Genomic DNA, 10,393 nt, shown 5'->3' with positions numbered 1-10,393 from the left:
CAGCAAGTCGTTTCAAAAGTCGATCTTCGGTCAAAAAAGCTTGCCCTATCTGGCAAGCTGACCCAAGTAGTCAGTAACCGCTGCAGCTCGCAGGCAGACAGCGCCTGCTTCGAGTGGCAACAACGGAATACAAGCCTGATTTGAGGAGGATTGTTCAAGAGAAGGAATCCCAGAAGTCCCTGCACTAAGGCGCTAAGCAACATGCATAGTAAACGAAAAACATTTTATTTTTGTTTTTGGACTTGGTTGAACTGAGAGTTTGTGTGTGAGACAGTGCACACAATATTCATTGTTGAAAATGAGTGGCCTTTGGTCTTGGTACTGGAGGAGTCAATTTCTGTCATGACCATATTGGTGTGTGACATTTACAATAAATCTGGCTGAGCAGAGGTCTTTCTCTCTCTCTCTTTGTGTTCGTGTGTGTGTGTGTGGAGTGATGTTTATGTGTACCCATGTGTATGATGTGGCCAAAGAGCCACCGTAAAAAAAAATTGGCTCTTTGTCTCTGAATGGTAGGCCACCCCTGGACTACAGGAAGCGAAGGACCGTTGTCTCACGAGATAAACTGTTTTTTGTTGGTTTGTTTTTTTGGACCAAAAGTTTTTGTTCATGCGTCTAGTGCAATTACAAGATGATCATCACTCCCATCAAGGCTTGCAGCACGTTGACGCAGACCCCGCAAGAGCCAGCCAGCGCTCCTCCAGAAGTGACAAAGTCGGTGACGGATTAAGACGCGGCCCGCGAGGGATTTCATTCCCACAGCACACCCGCCTGCGATGGAGACTCCTCGGCGACGCCCATCTCGGACGGTGACATTGCCGGACAGTTCACCCGAGTCATGGGAAAAGGTAAGGATCATCTGTTTGCTATGCGGACCTGCTATGTTAAAAAAGAAAGTTAAAACAAATTTATAAAAAAAAAACAAAAAACCATTCACAGGTAATTCAGCACACTCTTAAAAAATTGTTCCTATGTGTAGTTCTTTCACTCCATCCACATTGTCAACTGATTCACACCATTCACTTGGATTAATATTCTCAAAATTCAAGAATTGCCTCTCTTATTTTTTTGAACATTCCATGTTTTTCCACATTTCTGCATATTTCATCAGAAAAAAATCAACTGAAATAAAAAACATTCCCCCCTTTTTTAAACCATTTTGCACTGTCCTACTCCCACATATTCATACCATTCAAAATTTCAGATAATCACACAATTGAAGATATTCAGGCTACTATTCTTGACATTGCAAAAATTCCCAGCTTTTCCCTTCACAACATGTTTTAGTTAGTGTATAATACTTGGGTGAAAGACACCTCCAACATGCCACTTACTTGGATTTCTGCCAGAAGAAGTCATCCACCTTCAGTTACACTTCTGTGACCAGACAATGTTTTCAGTTCTCCTGCAAAATGTCTCAGTAAACGTTGTTTTCAGCTCAATCTATTGTGTATTGACTTAGATCAAGCTCTAATAAAATTCATGACCCAATTATGAAGAAATAGGGGTTCAAATACTTTGCGTTGCACTTGTGTCCAACAATAAAACAATACAAAGAAATTACTTCATTGTGCACCATTGTCAAAATGTTGTATGGAAGTTGACACGCATGATTCGTTCAAGTATCTCGTCTCATTAAGAATTTGTCACTTTTATCCCCCTTTCAGTCGGCCATCATCACACAGAACTGTCCCAGAGAGGTAAATCGTGTTGATGCATGTCATATTGAACTGGAATGAAGGTGAAAATAACTTTTCAATAACAACCGTTTTGTGTTCATGACAGGTCGGGTGTGGTCTGTCGGGTGAAATACTGCAACAGCCTGCCGGACATCCCGTTTGACCCCAAATTCATCACTTACCCATTTGATCAGCACAGGTTCCATAAATACCAATTTCTACTGTCGCCACTAGGAGGCAGAAACACAATGAGTTGTTTTCTTGTTGCCCTGGTGACAGGTTTGTACAGTACAAAGCTACATCACTGGAGAAGCCGCACAAACACGAGATATTTTGTTCAATTAACAATAAACAAATACTTTGTGTGTATATATATATATATATATATATATATATATATATTTACATTCCCACATACAAGATTCTATTTAGTTGACACGTGCCTGCATAAAACCAATCTGGCCTTCATAATAATTAACTGATATGATGTCAAACTGTTATTTGTCATGGTGGGATTTTTTTTTCAATGTCTTTTATTTGTTTTTGCGAAACTTAAAATTGAAGTTCTGTAAAAGATGCAAAATGGAACACGTTATATAGGTCCATCCATTTATTAGCAACTGACATGCCATCAAAAAAGAAAATGGACAGAAATTGTCACCATGTTAATGGGTTTTCAACCTCAGTGAGCCAGCTGGTTTCTCAGCCACTGCTCGGTCAAGTCGTTCTTGTTCGTGATCGTCAAAGACTGAATGGAACACAAAATGAAAAAAAAACCCATCATTTTTGGGCCCCCGAGACCTACACAAGTCATTGTGAGAAATTAGAGATCATTGTTACCTGGGTGGCATGCATCACTTCCTTCACGAAATGCATGCTGGCTGCATACGCCATCAGGGTCCTTGCGGAGCACCCTTTGGATTCAATGCACAAAAAGTACTCTATGTTTTGGGGACATTCAACATACCATGTTCATTTTACATAACGAGTAAAACACCCTCATATCTGGGGACGTCGCTTTGTTTGGAATTAATCCGTCAGGTTCAAACTCATGTTCAAGGGGAATCAGCGCACACCTGCAACCATTTCAGGTGCCTCTGATTAACACCCAATAAACTTCAGCTGTTCAACTGTTGAACCCCCACTTGAAACGATTTCTTCTTTTTGAACTGAGTTGTAGAGGGAAAAAAAAGGTTTTCAAATACTTTATCGTGGTCTTGTTTTTTTAAATCACAAAATCCTCACATTTGAGCAGGTGTGTGTTTACTTTCTGTCCACCACACCTCGAGTGCTTTAATGTCAATGTCAGCGGGGACCATGTGTCAGCGCAATTTGACCTCGTGTCTGCCATCCACTGAAGTCCTTGCTTGTCATATGGAAAAATCAGTTAAAATTGGATGAAAAAAAAAAAAAGATGTAAAAATTCAGCTTATGTTGTCTTTTTTTATGCGGGATATTTAGTTCCTTGTCACTCTTTTGAAAAATAGTCATTCGAGTGTTTGGATTTTTTATTTATTTTTTTAATATAGTGACCAAAAAATTGTGTTAAAATGGTCTTGAGCAATTAAGTAAAATTGATTGATCATACGAATTGATCACCAAGTCCTACCAGTAAATGAGCGAAACTCAAATGCCTTGCACCATGCCCTGAAAGCACACGACTGCCATCTAGAGTTCAAATTCAACCTTTAAGCAGACATATGACCGATGCGACATATTAAATACTTACCGTCAGGGCTGACAAAAACCAGTATCTTGTGCAATATCAGTCCCCCGCTCGTGATGGTGTTCTCATGATGAAAGGCGATGAGCTTGAGTAGCAGTCAAGGAAAAGTTTACATGCTATGAAAAAAATCTGGAAATTTTCGGACACCTCGCTGGGTTAGAATTTAAAGTGTCATGCTCAGGCAAAATTCAGATACAGTGCCATGAAAATGTATTTTCCCTTTCGAAAATTCTCAGTTTCCCCACTTCAGAAGCACTTCCCCCACCTTGTGTAATCATGAATTTACTGTGGCAGATCACACACTTCAAAAATCACATACATCTGATTACCTCCAGATCTGTTTGAGCATGAAAACACTGAAGTAAAAGCTGTCTGACAACTTGAAGTTGGCTAAAAGATCAGGGCTGTAGCCAGAAACTTTTCGCGGGTTTGGCCAGGGTGACACAACACCTCAATGAGGGGTGCCCATGCATGTGTGCGTCATTCTTTAATATACCCTCCACAGTCAAGAGTTTCATGAAATAAAATATTCACATATCCAGAACAATGTCCATCACACCCAGCAAGGTTCTGGATATGCGTGATTTCATGAAATCATGACTGTGGGGAGGTATGATAAACACTGACTTCTGTGCCATGTTTTTTTGCTTGCGATGGTCATGATTTTGATTCATGTTGACGCTAAGAGTGAATGTTCTTGACTTATTATTTTAGAATTTACATTCAGGTCAATAACGCATTTGGCCTTTGAATGTGTAGTGAATATAAATGCGTTTTGGGAGAGTATTCAAAGGGTCGAGGAATACTCCATCCATGTGAAAATAGCATAAATATCACAGCTATCAAAATTTCCAGCAAGGCGTGGGGGTGACCAAGGGCATGGCCAGAGAGTGACAAGGCCACCATGTAGCACCGTCCCTGCAAAAGATCTCAAAAAATTGCAACAAAATGCCACGATCCAAAGAAATTCAAGAACGGATGAGAAATATGTTGACATCTCTCAGTCAGGAAAGGGTTAGAAAGTCCTTCCGAAGGTTTCAGGAATCTGAAAACTACGCAGACTCGTCAAAATTGACATACATGGCAGAGTTCCAAGGCGATAACGACCACAGATTTAAAAAAAAAAAAAAAACATAAAGGCTCATCATCATTTTGCAAAACACACCCGAATGATTCCCAAGACTTTTGGGGGTATATTCTATGGCCTGACAAAACAAAAGTTGACCTTTTTTGAAAGGAGTGCATTTCATTAAACCTGGTGTAGATGGAACACATCATTTCAGAAAAAGAAAATTATCCCAGCAATCAAACATAGTGGTGGTTGTGTGATGATCTTGGGGGTGCATTGCTCCTCCAGGACCTGGAAGACTTGCTGTCATTGATGGAACCATTAATTCTGTTACCATTTGTAAGAGGTTGAACAGTGTGAATCTTCTTCTTCTCCTTTCGGCTTGTCCCTTTTTCAGGGGTTGCCACAGCGAGTCATTAATTTCCATCTTTCCCTGTTCTCTGCATCCTCTACTCTGACTCCAACTACCTGCATGTCTTCCCTCACGGCATCCATGAATCTCCTCTTTGGCCTTCCTCTCTGTCTCCTACCTGGTAGCTCCATCTCTAACATTTTCCTACCAATGTATCCCCTGTCCCTCCTCTGTACATGTCCAAACCATCTCAGTCTGGCCTCTCTCACTTTTTCTCCAAACTTTCCTGTCTGAGTTGTCCCTCTGATGACCTCATTTCTGATCCTGTCCATCCTTGTCACTCCTAAGGAGAATCTCAGCATCTTTAACTCAGCCACCTCTAACTCTGCCTCCTGTCTTTTGCCAATTGCTAGTGTCTCGAGACCGTACATCATGGCCGGTCTCACAACTGTTCTGTAAACTTTTCCCTTTACCTTAGCTGACACCCTTCTATCACAAATCACTCCTGACACTTTTCTCCAGCTGTTCCATCCTGCCTGCACTCTATTCTTCACTTCTCTTCCACAATCTCCGCTGCTCTCAACTGTTGATCCTAGGTACTTAAATTCCTGTATCTTCGACACCTCTGCTCCCTGTAAACTCACCGTTCCACTGGTCTCCCTTTCATTTATGCACATGTACTCTGTCTTACTACGACTGACCTTCATTCCTCTTCTCTCCAGTGCAGACCTCCATCTTTCTAGGTTTTCTTGTAGCAGCTGTCTACTCTCACTAAAGATCACAATGTCATCTGCAAACATCATGGTCCAGGGCGACTCCTGTCTGACCTCATCTGTCAATCTATCCATCACCATAGCAAACAAGAAGGGGCTCAGGGCCGATCCTTGATGCAGTCCTACCTCCACCTTGAAGTCTTCTGTCCGTCCAACTGCACACCTCACCACTGTTGTACTATTCTCATACATGTCCTGAACCAACCTAACGTACTTCTCTGCAACCCCTGACTTCCTCATACAGAACCACAATTCCTCTCTTGGCACCCTGTCATAAGCCTTCTCTAAATCTACAAATACACAGTGCAGCTCCTTCCTACCTTCCCTGTACTTTTCCAGCAGCATCCTCAGGGCAAATATTGCATCTGTGGTGCTCTTCCTCGGCATGAAACCATACTGCTGTTCACAAATCTCCACTTCCTGTCTCAACCTGGCTTCAACTACTCTTTCCCAAACCTTCATCGTATGGCTCATCAACTTTATCCCCCTGTAGTTGCTACAACTCTGTACATCGCCCTTCTTATAGATTGGTACCAGGACACTCTTCCTCCACTCATCAGGAATCTTGTTCGTGTCTAATATTCTATTAAACAACCTAGTCAGAAAATCAACCGACACCTCCCCTAAGCACTTCCATACCTCCACTGGTATGTCATCTGGACCAACCGCCTTCCCACTCTTCATCCTTTTTAATGCTTTCCTGACTTCATCCTTTCTAACCTGATCGACCTTCTTCTTAATCCTCTCTGGCTCTTCATTCCTACGTTCCCTATTGTTTTCCTCATTTAACAACTCCTCAAAGTATTCTTTCCATCTCCTCAACACACTTTCCTCACTCGTAATGACATTTCCCTCTCTGTCTTTAATCAACCTCACCTGCTGTACATCCTTCCCAGCCTGATTTCTCTGTCTCGCCAACCTGTACAATTCTTTTTCACCTTCCTTTGTGTCTAACCTCTCGTATAACTCCTCATATGCCTTTTGTTTGGCCTTGGCCACTTCTCTCTTCACTTCCCTTGTCATCTTCTTGTACTCCAGCCTGTTCTCTTCTGTTCTCTCACTATCCCATCGCTTCTTCGCTAATTTCTTCCTCTGTACACTTTCCTGAACCTCAACATTCCACCACCAAGTCTCTTTGTCCACCTTTCTCTGTCCTGAGGCCACACCGAGCACCTTCTTTCCTGTCTCCCTAATCACTGCTGCAGTAGTCTCCCAATCATCTGGGAATTCCTCAACGCTGCCCAGAACTGCCCTTACCTCACTCCTAAATTCTTCACAACAGTCTTCTTTCCTCAATTTCCACCATTTTATTTTCTTCTCTGTCTTCACCCTCTTCCTTTTCCTCACCTCCATTGTCAGCTTGCACACTACTATCCTATGCTGTTTGGCTACACTCTCTCCTGGCACCACCTTACAGTCGTTAACCTCCCTCAGATTACCTCTTCTACATAGGATATAATCTATCTGTGTGGACCTGCCTCCACTCTTGTAAGTTATCAGGTGTTCTTCTCTCTTTTGGAAATAGGTGTTTACCACGGCCATTTCCATTCTTTTGGCAAAGTCTACCACTGCCTGTCCTTCCAAGTTCCTATCTCTAAGTCCAAACTTGCCCATCACTTCCTCATCACCTCTGTTACCTTCCCCTACATGACCATTTAAGTCTGCTCCAATCACTACTCTCTCTCCCCTGGGAATGCTCTCTGTCACTCTATCCATCTCATTCCAGAACTTTTCCTTTTCTTCTAACTCACAGCCCACCTGTGGGGCATACCCACTGACTACATTCATCATCACACCTTCTATCTCTACCTTCACGCACATCAACCTGTCTGACTCTCGTTTTACTTCTACTACATGTCTAGCATATTTTTCCTTTATAATCACCCCTACTCCATTCCTCTTCCCATCTACACCATGGTAGAACAGCTTGTAGCCTCCTCCAATGTTTCTAGCCTTGCTGCCCCTCCACCTTGTCTCCTGAACACACAGAATATCTACTCTCCTCCTCTCCATCATGTCAGCTAGTTCTCTGCCTTTCCCTGTCATTGTACCTACATTCAGAGTTCCTAACCTCAGACCAATACTTCTAACCTTCCTCCTTTCCCTCTTTCTCTGTACCAATCGTCCTCCTCTTCTTTGTCTTCTTCTTTGACCAACAGTAGTCCAATTTCCAACAGTACCCTGTAGGTGAACAGCACTGTTGGCAGTCGTTTTTATCCTGGGCCCCGACCGATCCAGTATGGAAATCGTTTTATCAACTCGCATGTTCGTTTTGGCAAAAGTTTTACGCCGGATGCCATTCCTGACGCAACCCTCCCCATTTTTCCGGGCTTGGGACCGGCACTGGTGAACAGTGTACCCCCAGGGGAGAGCACTGCTCCCTAGTGGCTAGGTTAAGAGGTTGAACAGTGTGAATGATCCTGCTAAATGAACACTCGTAATGGCCTTTGTTACTACTTTAGGATATCTGGGCTGATTCTCTGGAATCTTGTTTCTTAAATCATCCAGCGAGATGTTCTGAAAGACAAATGTTGATTTTCAAAACAGAGAAAGGGGCATTCCAGATCCAAAATTTTTCCAATAAAAGGTGCCACTTGCATCATGTTCCTGATCCAAAAGAAAACGCATTCTGTCCATTTTCACTGGAAGAGACATGATATACACTTCTGCATCAAGATACTGAACAGCATAAAAGTCTATTTGGATGAAGAGGCACTCACGAATCAGGGTGCGTTTGAGGCTAAAATTGCCCAGTTTGTTCTTGAGGGCGTCATCCATCTGTGGTCCCATCATGGCCTGCAGGGTTATCAACAGGATAAAATAGGCAAGTGATTCCCAACCAGCTCGTGTGCAGTGAGAGGTTCTCAAAAATTATTTTAAATTAAACACAAATATGTCTTTGTTTGTCAATCTATGTCAACAATGTATCGTGACATGCAGAACAATTCGATGGCAGAAGACACTTCGACTTTGGGTCGACATTTTTATTCAATGGTGTGCCGTGAGATTCTTCGAATGTACAATGGGTCCCTTGGCTCAAACGTTGGAAAAAACTCAAATAGAAAAGAAAGAAACAAAGTAGAAAAGAATGATACAACATGGAACAACATTGTAATGGAATTACATCGGTTTTACTCACCATTTTCCTGCTGATCTTTTTCCTCAGGCTTTCCGACTGGGACTGAGAGTATTAAAAAAAATAAGAAGAAAGAAAGAAAAATCTTTATGATTGAATGCAGATGTTATTCTATAGCTCGACACACGCACGCTTGCTCAATAATTACAAAATTCCGAACTGTCTTTAGCAGGAAAACCCTGTTGACACCTCGGGCGTGGTCCCGAAACCTCGTAAAAACGACATTCCTCAGTCCCGTATAGGAAGAAGTTAATTGGGAACGCCACTCAAAGTCCAATATTTGGTACATCAAATTACTCAGACAGATGGGGAAAAAAAAATAAAAAATGTTCACTTAGGTTGTGAGACCAGTTTGAGGTCGGGCTACAGAAGCTCGACGAAGATAAATTTGGGACTTTCCCAGCAGTTAGAACGTAGCATGATCTTCTGCAGCGAAAATACACAAATATATTTCTAAAAACGCATCACTCACTCGTGGAGTGCTTTAAAATGTAAAAAACTGAAATGCACCACATGACAAAATTGGCGCCAGTCATATCTTTGCAGCCCCACCCAATCTGTTCATTTTGAAATGATCCAAATTAAACATAAAAATTGGGAATTTAGGATTTATAAATAGGCATGTTCAACCACCAAACGGTAGCAAAATGGATTCATATTGCAAACTGCTTACCTGTAAAGGAGGGAGCAAAGCACGGCGAGCTTCGGAACAATCCAGGTGTATGTAAAGCACTGAATGTGCAGGTATGGCTCTGTCCCTTATAGCAAACGTCTGTCTTCTTCTTCTCTGCCTGTCATCTTTAATTGCCATTTTGAACTGTCTTTTATTATGCAGTTTAAGCCCAGCCGCCCATGCTGGCAAGGGCCAATTTAACAGGTATGCGCTCAAGACTCCCGACAATGTTTTGCTAGCTTCGAAAAAAAATGAATGGTGAGTGTGATATTTTTACAATGGTGTGCAAACTCACTAAACATGGTACACTGCAGTTGGGGCCAACCCGCGGCTTTGGCTGGTTCAATGCGGCTCCTGGACTTTCACGTGACCAGCGTCGAAAACGCCTCGGCGGCGGCACTGCCATTTAAACAAGAACTGACAATGTCAGACGATCATCAATCCCGTTACTTGATTGACATATGGGGCAACCAGTCAGATGACAAATCAGTTTTGACCTTTATGTCATTGATCATGTGCAAACAACGGCGCTAAGCGCTAAGCTAGTCAACAAATTACCTCTGAGTTTTGATGAAATTACCCAATAAGTCGATCGCGATTGACCGGGAGCCAGTGGTCCGATCCCAAGTTGACCACGGGGGGTTGGAGGGGGGGGGGGGGGGGGGGGGGGGGGAGATTTGTGTGTCTGTGTGTTTCGGTTTCATTCATGTGAGGGGCCATTCTGACTGCTGCTCGTCGTGGCGAGCGTGCACATATGCGCGAGTGCATGCATGGCACCCGCTTGCATGCCTGTGTATATTCTTGCACGTGCGCGATCGAGTCGATCGCAGCAAGTCGTTTCAAAAGTCGATCTTCGGTCAAAAAAGCTTGCCCTATCTGGCAAGCTGACCCAAGTAGTCAGTAACCGCTGCAGCTCGCAGGCAGACAGCGCCTGCTTCGAGTGGCAACAACGGAATACAAGCCCGATTTGAAAAGGATTGTTCAA

At 42.8% G+C, this 10,393-nt stretch overlaps 2 long non-coding RNA genes across 2 annotated transcripts; one reads left to right on the top strand and one right to left on the bottom strand.

The window, feature by feature from the left end:
• The first annotated feature begins 1,658 nt into the window (after nucleotides 1–1,658).
• Nucleotides 1,659–1,997, top strand: LOC109518443 (uncharacterized). Its single transcript, XR_002168762.1, has 3 exons — nucleotides 1,659–1,700; nucleotides 1,786–1,878; nucleotides 1,959–1,997. It is a non-coding gene; the product is annotated as an uncharacterized LOC109518443 (long non-coding RNA).
• Nucleotides 1,998–8,344: 6,347 nt separating this feature from the next.
• Nucleotides 8,345–9,484, bottom strand: LOC109518444 (uncharacterized). The gene is made up of 3 exons (XR_002168763.1): nucleotides 9,409–9,484; nucleotides 8,739–8,774; nucleotides 8,345–8,395 (listed from the first exon to the last, which is right to left on the bottom strand). It is a non-coding gene; the product is annotated as an uncharacterized LOC109518444 (long non-coding RNA).
• Between the last annotated feature and the right edge of the window lie 909 nt (nucleotides 9,485–10,393).

The sequence above is a fragment of the Hippocampus comes genome, unplaced genomic scaffold (genome assembly GCF_001891065.2).
Source record: "Hippocampus comes isolate QL1 unplaced genomic scaffold, H_comes_QL1_v1.1 scaffold125, whole genome shotgun sequence".
In the NCBI taxonomy this organism is placed as follows: domain Eukaryota; kingdom Metazoa; phylum Chordata; class Actinopteri; order Syngnathiformes; family Syngnathidae; genus Hippocampus; species Hippocampus comes.
The sequence above is the reverse complement of the archived record's forward strand: the minus strand, read 5'-3'. Positions and strand labels throughout refer to the sequence as shown.